The sequence below is a fragment of the Macaca thibetana genome, chromosome 9 (assembly GCF_024542745.1).
Source record: "Macaca thibetana thibetana isolate TM-01 chromosome 9, ASM2454274v1, whole genome shotgun sequence".
NCBI lineage: Eukaryota > Metazoa > Chordata > Mammalia > Primates > Cercopithecidae > Macaca > Macaca thibetana.
This window is the reverse complement of record NC_065586.1, coordinates 87,619,643-87,635,459: the sequence shown is the minus strand read 5'-3', so window position 1 is coordinate 87,635,459 and position 15,817 is coordinate 87,619,643. Positions and strand designations below refer to the sequence as shown.

Genomic DNA, 15,817 nt, shown 5'->3' with positions numbered 1-15,817 from the left:
TGGTGGGGGGAGGGGAGTCGGGGGAGGAGAAAGGGATGGTTAATGAGTACAGAAAAAAATAATAAGGTCTAGTATTTGGTAGCACAACAGGGTGACTGTAGTTAATAATAATTTAGTTGTACATTTAAAAATAACTAAAAGCATAATTGGATTGTAACACAAAGGATAAATGCTTGAGAGGTTAGATACCCCATTTTCTATGATGTGATTATCATGCATTGCATGCCTGTATCAAAATATCTCATGTATCTCATAAATATACATACCTACTATCCACAAAAACTAAAAATAAAAAAATAAAAAAGACTGATGTCTGTTGAGGGCTGCTCTATGCTACCAATATGGTGCCTTGTTGCTGCATCCTCTGGAGGAGAGGAGCACTGTGTGAAGGTGGAAAGACAGAACAGTCCCTTCAATCATGAGCTTTTTAATAAGGTGTTAATACCATTCAAGAGGTTAAGATTGATCATGACTTAATCACCTACCAAATGCCACACCTCTTAATACTGCAGCATTAGGGATTAAGTTTTAACATGAATTTTGGATGCAATAACATCATTCAAAACACAGTAATATCTTTTCTTATGTTTATGGTCTATTTGTATTTCCTTGTGGTAAAATGCTTATTTTTTTTTTTTGCCCATTTTTGTGTTATGTTGTTTATCTTTTGCTACTGATTTGTAGGCATTTTGTGTCTATTTTGGATATTAATCTTGTATCAGTTGTATGTGTTGAAAAATATCTTCTCCAAGTTTGTAGTTTGTTTTTTTACTTCCCCAATGAAAAGATGTCTGAATATCTTTTATAGTACAAATATAGTTAAATTTGTACATCCTTTAATCAAGAGTTTATTTATGAATTCTCCCTTACCTCAAGGTTGTAAAGGTATTATATTTTCTTCTAAAAGTTCAAATTTTTGCTTTTACCATTTAAATTCTTAATCTTTATGGACTTGATTTTGGGTTATAGTGTGATATTCAATTTCTTTTATTTTTTCCCCAGGAGAATAAAAAATAGTCCTTGTACCACCTAGTAAGTGTTTCCTCATTTAAGAAGAGAGCTGCAGTGCCACATCAAGCTTCCATATATTCATAACTCTGTTTCTGGACTCTATTTCATTCCACTGATTGATCTTTGATCTATAGATTCTTCCTCCTATACCATACTATCTTAATACTCTTTATAATAAGTTTTGTTATATGGTAGGGCAAATCTTCCACTATATTCTTCTTTGATTTTCTTGAGATATTGATCTCCCATATAAATTTTGGAATCAGAGGCTCAGGTTCTTTGAAAACCCCATTTGAACGCTGACGAGACTTGCACTGAATTTATAGTTCACTATTGTGATTTTAAAGATATTGAGTCCTGTCATCATTGAACATGGCATATCTCTTCATTCATTTTCTTCTTTAAAGAATTTCAGTAAAGTTTTACAGTTTCCTTCACATAGGTCTCACACCTCCTTCTTTTATTGCTATAATAAATGGTAAAAAAACAAAAGTATGGCTTATCAAACCAGTGTAAAATATATTTTTGAAGCACTTTGATACATTTTAATTTGTACTGGATATTAGATGATATTAAGGTATTAGAGTTAATTTGATTAGGTTATATGCTAAAATTGTGTTCATTATGATAAAAATGAAAAGCCTTCATTAGAAACTCATATGCATTTACTGGTAAGGTGACATGACATTTGTTTAAAATAGTTTATATGATATAATGTCACTATTTTTAATTTTAAGTAGTTCATTTAAAAAGTTGGGGGAGATGAAAGAAGAATGGCCAAGTGTTGATAATTGTTGAAGCGAAGCTGGGTAATGGGTATGTGAGAGTTCATTATACTATTCTCCCAATTTTTGTGTATGTTTGAAAAGTTGTATAATAAAGACTTTAACATTATATTTTTGAATTTTTTTTGGTGGGGTGTAGAAATTATATATTTTATATATATATATATATGTGGAAGGGAAGGGATTGTTTCATATATAGAGAGAGAGAGAAAGGGAGAGAGAGCGAGCGAGCCATTTTGCCAAACTCTCTCATTGTTTCCAATAACTTGTCTATTGTTTTGGGTGTTCTAGACAGTCTTATCGTCTGTGAATGTGAATATGTGGAAAAAATTTCTCCTTTTCCAATGCTAGGCCTTGCTGGGTTGGCTAAGACCTCAAATATAATATTGAGTAAAAGTATTAACGTTGGGCATGCTTGTCATGTTCTGATTTTTTTAAAAACAGCTAAGTTTCACTACTGAGAATGATGTTTTTCTTTCTTTTTTTTTTTTTCTGTTTTCTTTTTACTACAGCGAGACTCTCACTCTGTTGCCAAACGTGGAGTGTAGTGGTGCCATCATAGCTCACTGCAGCCTTGAACTCCTGGGCTTAAGTGATCCTTCTACTTCAGCCTCCCTAGCAGCTGGGACTACAGGCATGTACCACTATGCTCAGGTTTGATGTTTTAAAAAAACATTAGCTTTGGTAATGTTTTAGTAGTTATGAATAGATGTTGAAACATAATCAGATGTTGAATTTTATTAAATGCTTTTTTTCTTTTTCTTGTTTTTTTTTTTTTTGAGATGGAGTCTCTCTCTGTCACCCAGGCTGGAGAGCAGTGGCGCCATCTCGGACCACTGCAACCCTTCGCCTCCCAGGTTCAAGCAATTCTCCTGCCTCAGCCTTCTGAGTAGCTGGGATTAAAGGTGTGTGCCACCATGCCTGGCTAATTTTTGTATTTTTAGTAGAGATGGGGTTTAACCATGTTGGTCAGACTGGTCTTGAACTCCTGACCTTGTGATCTGTCTGCCTTGGCCTCCCAAAGTTCTGGGATTACAGGCGTGAGCCACCGTGTCCAGCCTAAATGCTTTTTTTCTACACTTATTGAGATGTGGTTTTTTGTTGTTGTTGTTCTTCTGTTCACATAATCAATTATGTTTATGGATTTTCTAATGTCAAACCCAATCAATAATTTAATTTTTTTCCCACAAAGTAAACAATGAACCCAAAGAATTGTTTAGGAAAATTCTACCAAACTGTCATTGAATAGATTATTCCAATCTTGTTCAAACTCTTCCAGAGACTAGAAAAAGAGGAAATGCTTCCTAAGTCTATGAAGCTAGTATAACCAAAGCAGACAAAGAAAGAAACAAAAAAGAGAAATTACAGGCCAATTTCACTCATGAACATAGATGTAAAATTCCTGAATAGAATAGTAGCTGACAGAATCCAGAAAAGATTGTGTGGAACCAGTGGGTGCTTGCAGCAAACACCCTAAACAAACAAACATACAACAAATAACTCCAGGGGTACTTATACATATAATTAAAGCAACTATAGGACTGACTCTGACAAGCAGTTTTCTTAACTTTAAACAGAATACTTTCCTTGCCAACATTCATTTTTCTCTTCATTATAAAGGGAATTGAACAGCTTGGACTCGGAGACAGTGAGTTAAAACAGAAATAGGAAGGCGGCAGAAAAAGACTATACCAGATTGAAATGTGTTGGATATTCATATCCACCCAGCCCCTCAGAATGTGGCCGTGGAGGATGGAGACAGAGATTGGAGTGATGCATCTTCAAGCCTAGGAACACTAAGGATTGCTGGCAATCACCAGAAGCTGGAAGAGGCAAGAAAGTGTCTTTTCCTAGAGCCTTCAGAGAGAGCGCAGCCCTGCCAACACCTTGATTATATGCTTCAAGCTTCTAGAATTGTGAGAGAATAAATTTCTGTTGTTATAAGCCACCTAGTTTGTGGTCTTTTGTTATGGCAGCCCTGGGAAACTAATAAACATGATAGTACTGGGAAGTGAGATGCTGCTGTAGCAAACACCTAAAAATGTGGAAGTGGCTTTGGAACTGGGTAATGGGTAGAGGCTGGGAGAATTTTTAGGTGCATGCCAGAAAAAGCCTGGGTTGCCTTGAAGAGATTGTTGGTAGAAGTATTGAAGTTTAAGGAGCTTCTGGTTGGGGCTCAGAAAGAAGGAAGGAGAGCTATGGAGAAAGCTTCTATTGTGTTAAGGCATATATATATTACCTCTAAAAGAATGTTTCTAGAAATATGAGCAATAAAGGTGCTTCTGGTGAAGTCCCAGATACAAATGGGAAACATATTCTTGGACACTAGAGAAAAGGCAATCCTTGTCATAAAGTGGCAGAAAACTTGGCTGAATTATGCTTTTCTGTTTGGTGAAAAGTAGAACTTGTAAAAGAAGAACTTGGAAATTTGACTTAGGAGATTTCCAGGCAAAGTATGAAAGGTGCAGCCAGATTTCTCTTTGCTGCTTACAGTAAGATGAGAGAAGAAAGAGATACATTGAGAAATGCACTGTTTAGGAAAAAGAAACCAAGAGTTGATCATTTGGAAGATTCTTACACTATCCAAATAGCATGCTATGAAAAAGGGCTAAGGTGCAGCAGACAGCTGTTTGCTGTAGACATTAGGTGTGTGATTTAGGGATCCAATCAACCATCTCAGTAACAGCCTGCAATAAAGATGGGGTTATCCAGGAAGGACCCATGGAGCACCTTGATGTCTAACAATGTGAGACTCCTTGACATTTGTGAAAGACTTACAATGTTTTTGAGAATTTTATACCAGCAGAAACACTGCCAGCCTGGACTGAAAGGGACAGAGACAAGACAAAGTGAAGGAGGAATGACTTTTGCGGGCAGAGCCATGGATGCAGAGGTCAGAGAGAAAGGAGTTCCTGCCACAGAGGGCCCAGAGGACATAGCATCAAGCCACAAAGGATTACTCTCAGGCTTTGAAACCCAAGGGAATTTACACTGCCGGGTTGTGAACTTGCTATAGACAAGTAAGTCCTTCATTTCTTCCAATTTTTTTAGTTTAGGAATGGGAATATCTGGCCTATGCCTGTTCTATCAGTGTATTCTGGAAGCGGGGAACTTGTTTTCTAGTTTCACAAATCTGTGGATGGAGAATAAGTTTGCCCTGAGATGGACCATACCCAGAGTTTCACCCATACTTGGTTAAGATTATATAGGTAATGATATTTGAAACTTTACTGGGTGGATGTTTAGCAGAGATTTTGAATTTAGAGTTAATCCTGGAATGGGTTAAGACTTTTGAGGATATGGCGATGGGGTGAATGTATTTTGTGCATGGAATGGGTGTGAGTTTTGGGGAAGCAGAGGGCAAACTTTACTGGGTTGAATAGTGTCCCTCGCAAATTCATATCTACCTGGCACCTCAGAATGGGACCTTATTTGGAAATCGGATCTTTGCAAATGTAATTAAGATGTATATTAAGATGAAGTCATATCAGATTAGGGTGGGCCCTAAATGTAATCACTGCATTTATGATTACATTAAAGGAAAAGGAGAGGGCACACAGGGAGAAACTCATGTGAGGATTGCTGGCAACTGCTAGAAGCTAGAATAGGAAAGGAAGAATTCTGCCATAAAGTGTTTCAGACAGAGCATGGCCCTGCTGACACCTTGATTTTGAACTTTTCTTTTCTTTCTTTTTTTTTTTTTTTTTGAGAGACGGAGGTTTCGCTCTTGTTGCCCAGGCTGGAGTGCAATGGTATGATCTTGGCTCACCGCAACCTCCGCCTCCCAGGTTCAAGCGATTCTTCTGCCTCAGTCTCCCTAGTACCTGGGATTACAGGCATGCACCACCACGCCCGGCTAATTTTGTATTTTTGGTAGAGACTGGGTGTCTCCATGTTGGTCAGGCTGCTTTCAAACTCCCGACCTCAGGTAATCTGCCCGCCTTGGCCTCCCAAAGTGATGGGATTGCAGGCGTGAGACACCACGCCTGGCCGATTTTGAACTTTTCATTGCCATAAATGTGAGAGAATAAATTTCTGTTGTTATAAACCACCAGATTTATGGCACTTTATTACAGCAGCCTTGGGAAGCTAATAACACAGTTAGTTGTAGGATACACTTGTCAAACATAGGAACCCGTAAGATTGAAAGCTCATCAAAAGCTCACAAGAGAACAACAGTCTAGGCAGGTGAATTAAATGAACAAGTATTAAGGGAATTAGAGAGGTTTCTAAGTGACTTCTATTCATGTGTGATGTTGTAGGAGTTTGGAAATAACACAACTGCACAACTGATTTAGTGAGGAAGCTTTGGTTTGGCATTTCACTTTCTACCTAATGGGAACTGATTACATGTCTATTTATTTTTTCATCATTTGTATTCCTTTACGTTTTCTTGATAAATGAGGATGATATCTTTTCTTTTCAATGGCTAGGGGTACTTTTAGCTATTTTATGTTCATGGCACAAATTCTAGCATGTTTTGTTATTGCTAAAGCTGATATTATTCTCAAAATACATTCTCATGATATTTTGTAAAAACTTTCATATTTATTTATTTTCACAAAATGTTGCTATAAACTTGAAAAATAGAGGTGAGCAGAAGGGAAATATATAGCAACAAAGGTTAAGATACACGAACATACATTAATGTTTGTGTCACAGCATGATGCTTCAGGAAGAAGAGGTGGAGATACAGTTGAAGAGATGGAGACTAGTATGCAGGCCATTTATTAGGGAGTGGTCTTGGGATCAGCACTTGTGGAAGGGAAGGAAAGAAAGCAGAATTGGGTAGAGGGAGAAGTTGAAGTGTAATCAATCAATCAACCTGATGACAAGCTCTGGATCTGGGATGGCCCTTCAAAATTGTCCCCAGTTCAAGCAAGAGCAGGCACCTCTCAATCATTGTATATGAGCTACTCTTGGAAGGAGGTATCATCTTGGACCTCCAGTTTTCTTTTGCCATAGCAATCCCCAAAGAGGACTGGGAGTTGAGGACTGCCTTCCTGCAGCACTTTAGCAGCTGGGGGAACAAACCTTCCATTCCTAGGGAAGAAATCTGGGTGGCATATTGTAGCATCTATCACATGTAGATACAGAAAATTGAGTCAATCATTGTTTCTGCAATATTCCCTTTCTTTTCTTTTTTTCCCATTCAATTGACTCCCAGACCCATTCTGCTTCCCTGACATGTTTGGTATATATCCTTGGATATGTGTGTATCTTTGAAAAATATATAATACTATTTCGTGTATTTATGTGTTTAAATTTATATCAGTGGTATTGTGTGAGTTTTTTTCCCCATTTTCTTTCAAAATTACATCAATTATATTGTACTACTGCTATCTATAATTCTGGTCATTGCTTTTTTTGATCAACACTATGTTCTTGAGGTTTATCCATCTCATTGTACATTCATCTAGTACATTGCTTCCAGATGCTTCATTTTTATTTACCTATCTTTTTATTTTGTTTTGTTTTTGTTTTTTTCCTAGGCTCTGGGGTGTTTTTATATTTACCTATCTTTTTAAGTGATGAATACCAAAGTTAACCCCAACTACCATAACCAATGTTTGTACATGTTCCCTCTAGGTGAAAAGCTTTTAAAAACTGGTATTTCTGGTTTAAAGTGTATCAATGTATTAAGTGAACTGCTATAACTCCTGAAATATCAGTGGCCTAACATAATAACAATTTCCCACTCACATGAAGTCCAACTGTCAGCAGGGACTGGGGTACGCTCCATGCAGTGATTCAGGAACCTAGGCTGGTGGAAGCTCTGCCATCTTTTGCTGTGGTTTTAAGTGTCACTATCCAGCCAACTGTGAGGAAAGAAAGTGAAGCAAAGATTAGGGGATTTTTACAAGCCAAGCCTGAGAGTGGTGTATAATCATCACTCTTTCCACATTCCATAGGCTGAAAGTCATATAATTGCACCTCACCAAAAGGGAGTCTGGGAAATATGGTCTAGCTGAGTGTCTAGGAGGAAAAAAAAAAAAAAAGGTTTGCTGAATGTCTGGCCAATTTCTGCCATAGTTCACTCTTCTAGTAAATGGCATCTGTTTTACTCTTCTTCCCACCCATAAAATACACCCTATCTTAAGAGAGACTGCTCAAAGCATCATTCAGTCAGTGCATCCAATTCAAGTTCTAGGATTTCCCAGTGGCACACAGTTCTTTCAATCATAGAAGTGGCTTCTTGTGGTCAAGCCACCCATGAACTAAAGAGATAAATTATTTGCACCTATTCTCATTCCTACTCCCACATACCTAATACATTCATTAGGGACAGGGCTAAATGGCTACAATTAAGAATTTTTAACTTGAAAATAAAAATAATGGGAGACACATAGTACTCGCTGGTTCATTACAATGATAAAATCCTCTGAGGCATGCATTGTGAATTCCTCTTACCTGGGGTATGGGGTAATTTGTAATTAGAGCTGGGTTCTACTCCCTTTGAGGCATTCCCTTGTCCACTGTTTTTCATGGTTCTTGGGTTTTTCCTGTTGGATGTTCTTCGTTGTCTATTTTTCACGGCCATACCTGAAGAGGTTGTTGAAGAATATGTCCTTGGAGACTGCACAGCTTTCTCAGCCTGCTTTCAGCTGTGCAAATTTCAGAACCTTATTTTTTTGCTTTGTTTTGTTTTTTGAGTTTCCCTCTGTTGCCCAGGCTGGAGTGCAGTGGCGTGATCTCGGCTCACTGCAACCTCCGCCTCCGGGGCTCAACTGGATTTTGTACCTCAGCCTCCCAAGTAGCTGGGTTTAAAGGCATGTGCCACCACGCCCAGCTAATTTTTGTGTTTTTAGTAGAGATGGGGTTTTGCTATGTTGGCCAGGCTGGTCTCAAACTCCTGGCCTCAAGTGATCCACCCGCCTCGGCCTCCCAAAGTGCTGGGATTACAGACGTGAGCCACCATGCCTGGACTGTGTTTTTTTGTTGTTGTTGTTGTTTGTTTTTTGTGACAGGGTCTCACTATGTTGACCAGGTTGGTCTTGAACTCTTGGCCTCAAGCAATCCTTCTACCTCAGCCTCCCAAAGTACTAGGTAGGATTAGATGAAGTTTATTTTAAGACTAGAATAGTCAAAAAATTTATTTTTAGTCCAGATTCTGTTGTTGATTCCATTTGTTAGTTTTTGTTTTTGGCAAAATAATTCCTTCAAAAACTTAATAGAGTTCTGATCAATTTGCTTCTAGTCAATTCCATATGTCTTAACCACACCTAAATTATATAATAAATGTAATTCTAAAACCTGATTCATTTTTGCTTTCTTGCCACCATGCCTTTCTCAATGGCAGCTTCTGATCATTGCATTACATTCAATCACGTGCTTATATGGTTTCCTTATCCATTACTTTATAAAAGGACATGTATGTTTTCTCCAACTCTTAGTTACCACAAACAACTGCAATGAATATCTTGTGTATGTCTTCTCATATATCTCTACAACTGTTCTTTGGGGAAAAAACTCATTAGAGGAAGTGCTACATCATAACATTTACACGTATTTAATATTATTAAATACTGCCATACTGTTCTCCAAAATGGCAGCACCATTCCATCCAACCATAAACAGTTTTCTAGCATCCCCACCTGCACTTAGTATTATTTAATAACATAGAAAGTGTAAGATGGTCTCTTATTGTCTTAAATCACTGTGTGGATATGTCAGTCCTCCCCTGACTAATCGATAAAAGCAATTCTAGTTCCACTCGGGAGGCTGAGGCAGGAGAATGGCGTGAACCCGGGAGGCGGAGCTTGCAGTGAGCTGAGATCCGGCCACTGCACTCCAGCCTGGGTGACAGAGCAAGACTCCGTCTCAAAAAAAAAAAAAAAAAAAAAAAAAAGCAATTCTAGTTAAAATTTTAGAATTTTTGAGGAAATCAAACTTTTTCTAATATTTATATAGAATAATTAAGGAGTAAAAATTAAGAAAGTCAATTTTATAAAAAAGGGCAGAGAAAGGAGCCTAATCTACAAGATATGAAAGTATATTATGGAGTTATAGTAATAAAAACTTATGTTTTTGTCAGGGGAACAGGAAACTAGACCATTGGAACATAATTTACTTATTTATTTTTTTGAGACAGAGTCTCACTCTGTGGTTCAGGCTTGAGTGCAGTGATGGGAACTTGGCTCACTGCAGCCTCAACCTCCTAGGCTCAAGTGGTCTCCCACTTCAGCCTCCCAAGTAGCTGGGACTACAGGCACATGCCACCATGCCTGTCTTAATTTTTTGTGGAGATGAGGTCTCACTGTGTTGCCCAGGCAGGTCTCGAACTGCTTAGCTCAAGCTATCCTTCTGCCTTGTTCTCCCAAAGTGGTGGGATTACAGGCATGAGCCACTGCGCCCAATCCTGGAACAGAATTTAAAACTCAAATAGACCCATGGGTGTATGAAATTTTGTAAATAATAATAATAATAATGCAGAAGATAATGTTACTTGTTTACAATCTTCCTTCCTGGCCCCTGCCATAGTTTCATTATGGACAAGTTTCCTGGACCTAGATGTTTATCTCTCTCTCCCCACTCACTCTATACAAAAATCAACTCAAATGGATCAAAGACTGTATGGCAGGTACACCTGGCAGCAATAACTTAACCATACCTTGAGAATGACCCTATGGTTTAAGAATGTATGTTCAGACTTCTGAGCTAAGGAACCTGGGAACGACCAACCCACAGATTCATTCCTTATCTGCGAAGAACATCTGAACCCTCTGGGATATCCTGTGGAATTCAGGTAGCAAAGGGGACCAAGGTACTTTGTTTTGGGTTAAATGAAGGTTGCCAGGTGGAGGTTGCTAGGGGAAGGGTGCTATGTGAAAATGCTATATAAACTGCTTGTTTTTTTTTTTTTTTTTTTGAGACGGAGTCTTGGTCAGTCACCCAGGCTGGAGTGCAGTGGCGCCATCTCTGCTCACTGCAAGCTCCACCTGCCGGGTTCACGCCATTCTCCTGCCTGAGCCTCCAGAGTAGCTGGGACTACAGGCACCCGCCACTACACCTGGTTAAATTTTTTTGTATTTTTAGTAGAAATGGGGTTTCACCGTGTTAGCCAGGATGGTCTCGATCTCCTGACCTTGTGATCCGCCCGTCTCGGCCTCCCAAAGAGTAGGGATTACAGGCGTGAGCCACCGCGCCCGACCAACTGCATGCTTTTTATAAGCAGTTGTGGTTCTCCTGCCCAGTCCGTTGCCACCAGACTGCCCTGTGTATAAGGCTTCTGGATAAGCCCTATGTCTTGGTCACTGGCTCTGGGCCTCTTCTTCAGCCTTTATTGACTGAAGTCAATAAGGGTCTGGCATGACAAAGACCTACATGTGAGACCAAAACTATAAAACCAGCTAGATAAGAGGAAAAAGTTCTAATGTTCTATAGTACTGTAGGATGACTATAGTTAACGATAATGTATTACATAGTTTCAAATATCTAGAAGAAGGATCTTGAATGTTCCCAGCACAAAGAAATGATAAATGTTTGAAATGATGGATATGCTAATTACCCTGATCTGATCACTATACTTTGTATGTATCAAAACATCACTTGGGCCCAGGAGTTCGAGACCAGCCTGGACAACACGGTGAAACCCCATCTCTGTTAAAACTGCAAAAATTAGCCAGGTGTGGTGGCACGTGCATGTAGTCCCAGCTACTCCAGAGGCTGAGGTAGGAGGATGGCTTGAGCCTGGGAGACAGAGGTTACAGTGGGCCAAGATCATGCCACTGCACTCCAGCCTGGGGGATAGAGCCAGACCTTGTCTCAAAAACAAACAAACAATCACTACGTACCCCATAAATATGTATAATGATTATGTATCAATTACAATACATAAAAGATAAAGCTTTTGAGGGGATACAGAAAAGAAATTGAATTGAGAACTAGGGATTTGAGATAAAGGAAAAAGCTAATAATTACATTAAAAATTTAAAAAGTGGGGTTTAACGTGGATAAATGATGATAGCTTGCTAAGAAATTAATATTATCAACTCAATTCTGTACATCTGAGGTTAAAAAAAAGCCTCTGCTAGTAATTCACTGAGCTATACCACTTTGGGAAAGAATTCTACTTTTATTTTATAGTTTGATTAAGTCGTCTATACCAACATAAAATAAATTTAACATTTTTGCTTCAATCTTGAATAAAATTTGTTTTCAATGTGTTTTATTAATTGTATGTTTTGTTTTTTATTTTGCATGTTTATTTTTCTCATTCATTTCTTGATAATATCCAATGACATATTCTCTTGTTAATTTAAATTCATGTTTTCCCATTGGGCACACTAATTACTATACAGTTTGGATTTAAAGTCCAGAGTATACCTGATGAAAAAAACGAGAAACTCTCTTATTTAGTAGTCTAACTTCCTGAACATAATCAATAGCTTCATTGAAAGGGAAGATCTAAAACTCTGTGGTTAGAACTTCTACTTTTAGCCAGGCAGAGTAACTTACCACAGAAAAATGCACCCTTTAAGAAAAAGTATAAAAATTGGATTTAAAAAAATCAAAAGCTCTTTATGGATGTTGGGAAGGTGCTAAGGAAGTGTAGAACTTGAGAGGTCAAGATTCTGGAGAGATGAGAACCATGGAGAGCTGAAAGGACATTCTGCAGCAATGTTTTCCCATGGGGAGTTTCACAATTCTGGGCTGAAGGAATGTAGCTGAAAACCCAGTAAAGGGCCTGGGGAAAGGGCTTTTGCTGGAAGGCATAGTAGCCATCAGAGCATTTGTCAATCCTGTGGGTGTGAAGAAATGCATATTGTAGACTGGAGGGACAGAAAACTGGGCTCAGCAATTGACCATTTTTTTTTTTTTTTTTTTTTGAGACAGGGTTTCCCTGTTGCCCAGGTTGGAGTGCATTGACACAATCACAGCTCACTGCAGCCTCAATCTCTGGACTCAAGCGATCCTCCCAATTCAGCCTCCTGAGTAGCTGGTACTACAGGCACATGTCACCATGCCTGAATAATTGTTTTATTATCATTATTATTTTTTGTAGAGATGGGGTCTCCTTACGTTGCCCAGGCTGGTCTCAAACTCCTGAGTTCAAGAAATCTTCACACTTTGTGCTGGGATTACAGGATTGAGCCACCATGCCCAGCCAGGTGGTTTTGTTTTGTTTGTTTGTTTTTTTCCATTTTGCTGAATTCTGAAGCTATAAAATTCAGGAACCTAAGAAGCCAGGCAAAGCAGAGTGGAGTTTCTGGCTGTTCCACACTGCTGAGGGTCAAGGATTAGAATTCAGAACATGACATGGAGGCTGGAACCTGGAGAAGTCCCAGGCTTTTAGTTGGAATTTAAGCAGCTGTACTCTAGAGTGGTAGTAATACAAAGGTAGAAAGAGGCTGTGTGCAGTGGCTTACACCTGTAATTCCAGCAATTTGGAAGGCTGAGGTGCTTGAGGCCAGGAGTTTGAGACGAGTCTGGGCAATGAAGTGAGTCCCTGTCTCTACAAAATATGTATAAAAAAAAATTAGCTGGACATGGTGGCATGCACCTGTAGTCCTAGCCACTTGGGAACCTGAGATGGGAGAATTGCTTGAGCTCAGGAGTCTGAGCCTTCAGTGAGCTAGGATTGTGCCACTGCACTCCAGCCTGGGCAACAGCGTGTCTCTAAAATAAATAAATAAATGAAAAATAAAAATAAAAAAAGAGGTGGAAAAAGCCTTAGTAAAACTGCAGCCTAACTTTGAGTTAGCTCAGTCCCTGATTGAATTGAAGTGGCCGGTTCTAACTCTACCTACTAGCAGAGGAAAGGGTGAGCCCTCTCTGGAGATTCCTTCATTGTCCAGAACTTCTGTAATTTTTCAAGAGAGTATCTGACTGTCAATCAAAAAGTATCAGGCATACCAAGAAATAGGACAAAATGACAGAGAAAGAAAGAGAGACAGAGAGAGCAAGAAAGAGGGGAAGAGAAATAAGACAGGTGATCCAGAATTATAGCTTTAAACAAATATTTTAATATAACTATAATAAATGTATTCAAGAAAATAGAGAAAAATATGGAGAAAATAGATTAAGAAAAAAAAAAAAAAAGAATTTCACCAGAGACAAATGGGACATAATGAACAGGTCTGACATACATGTAACTGGAGTCCCAGCAGACTAGGAAAAACTGGGAAAGCAAATGTTCTAAGATGGAAAAAGAAAGTGCAAAAAAAAAAAAAAAAAAGAAGAGTAATGAAAGAGCTTAATATATGGGTATATATGAATGGATTTTGACTGTATAAAGCAACAACAGTAATGCTGTTTAAAATTTAAAACATACAGAATTTCGCCAGGTCTGGTGGCTTATGCTTGTAATCCCAGCACGTTGGGAGGCTGAGGTGAGATGATCTCTCTAGGCCAGTTCAAAACCAACCCGGGCAACATAGTGAGACCCATCTCTACAAAAATTAATTGGGCATGGTAGTGTATGCCTGTAGTTCTAGCTCCTCAGGAGGCTGAGATGGAAGGATCACTTGAGCCCAGGAGTTTGAGACTGCAGTGATTCATGATCATGCCACTGCATTCCAGCAGCCTGGGCAACAGAGCAAGACACTGTTTCAAAAAAACAAAAACAAAAGGAAAAATTTAAAAAAATGTAAAATATATAAAATTGAATATACAATAACAGCAAAACAAAAGATAAGAAATGGTTAACGGAGTTAAAGTGTTCTAAAGTACTAGTATTGTCAGGGAATTGGTAAAAAAAAAAAACAAACAAAAAACATTTTAGGCTGTGTTATGGTTACATTGTGTCCTCCCCAAAAGGTATGTTGAAGTCCTAACCCCAGTACTTCAGAATGTGACCTTATTTGGAAACAGGGTCATTTCCAATGTAATTAAAGTAGAGATGAGGGTATACTGGAGTAGAATGACACCATAGAGTAGAAAATAGCCATGTGAGGACAAGAGACACAGAGAGAATACCATGGGAAGATGGAGGCAGGGATTAGATTGGAGTGATACACCTACAAGTCAAGTATATTAGTCAGGATTCTCTAGTGGGACAAAACTAATAGGATAGATGTGTATATAAAAAAGGAGTATATTAAGGAGTATCAACTCACATGATCGCAAGGTCCCACAATAGGCCATCTGCAAGCTGGGGAGAAAGGAAGCCAGTCTGAGTTCCAAAGCTCAAGAACCTGGAACTTGATGTTCAAGGGCAGGAAGCATCCAGCACAGGAGAAAGATGTAGGCTGGGAGGCTAAGCCAGTCTAATCTCTCCACATTCTTCTGCCTGCTTTTTATTCTGGCCACAGTGGCAGCTGATTAGATTGTGCCTGCCCAGATTAAGGGTGGGTCTGCCTTTCCCAGTCCATGGACTCAAATGTTAATCTCCTTTGGCAACACCCTCACAGACACACCAGGAGCAGTATTTTGCATCCTTTAATCCAATCAAGTTGACACTCATTATTAACTATCACACCAAGGAATGCCAAAGATTGCTGGCTGTCATCAGAAGCTAGGAGAGAAGCATGGAACAGGCTGTTTCTCAGAGCCCTCAGAAGGAACTAAACCTGCTCACATCTTGAATTTGGATTTCTAGTCTCCAGAACTATAACATTTTTGTTGTTATAAGCCACTTAGTTTGAGGTAATTTGTTATGACAGCCCTAGGAAACTAATATAGACTGTAATAAATTGCAATCTTTAGGCTAATCAAAAGAACAACTAAAAAAGTATAAGTAATTAATAGATGGAAAAATATAATAATATTGCATTATTTAATTAAATCCAAAATAAAGTAAGAAATGAGAGAAAAAAACTCAGTTGGGTGAGAGATATAACAAGTAATAAAATGTAGACATATTAGTAGTGATACATATTTCTTATTATATTGTATTAAATGTAAATGTACTGAATATTCCAATTAAAAGATTGTCAGAAATTGGATAGAAAACAAAACTCTGCTATAGCTGCTTGTAAGAAACATAGCTTGATATAAGAACATAGACAGTTTAAAGTAAATGGATTAAAAAGTATATCATGCAAATTCTAGTCAAAAGAAAATGAATGTAGCTATATCAA

The 15,817-nt window shown here is 38.5% G+C and overlaps 1 long non-coding RNA gene across 1 annotated transcript; it reads right to left on the bottom strand.

Annotated features, from left to right (window-relative positions):
- Positions 1-6,367: 6,367 nt before the first annotated feature.
- LOC126962301 (uncharacterized) lies at positions 6,368-15,070 on the bottom strand. The gene is made up of 3 exons (XR_007728639.1): positions 14,855-15,070; positions 7,500-7,615; positions 6,368-6,873 (listed from the first exon to the last, which is right to left on the bottom strand). It is a non-coding gene; the product is annotated as an uncharacterized LOC126962301 (long non-coding RNA).
- Positions 15,071-15,817: the final 747 nt, after the last annotated feature.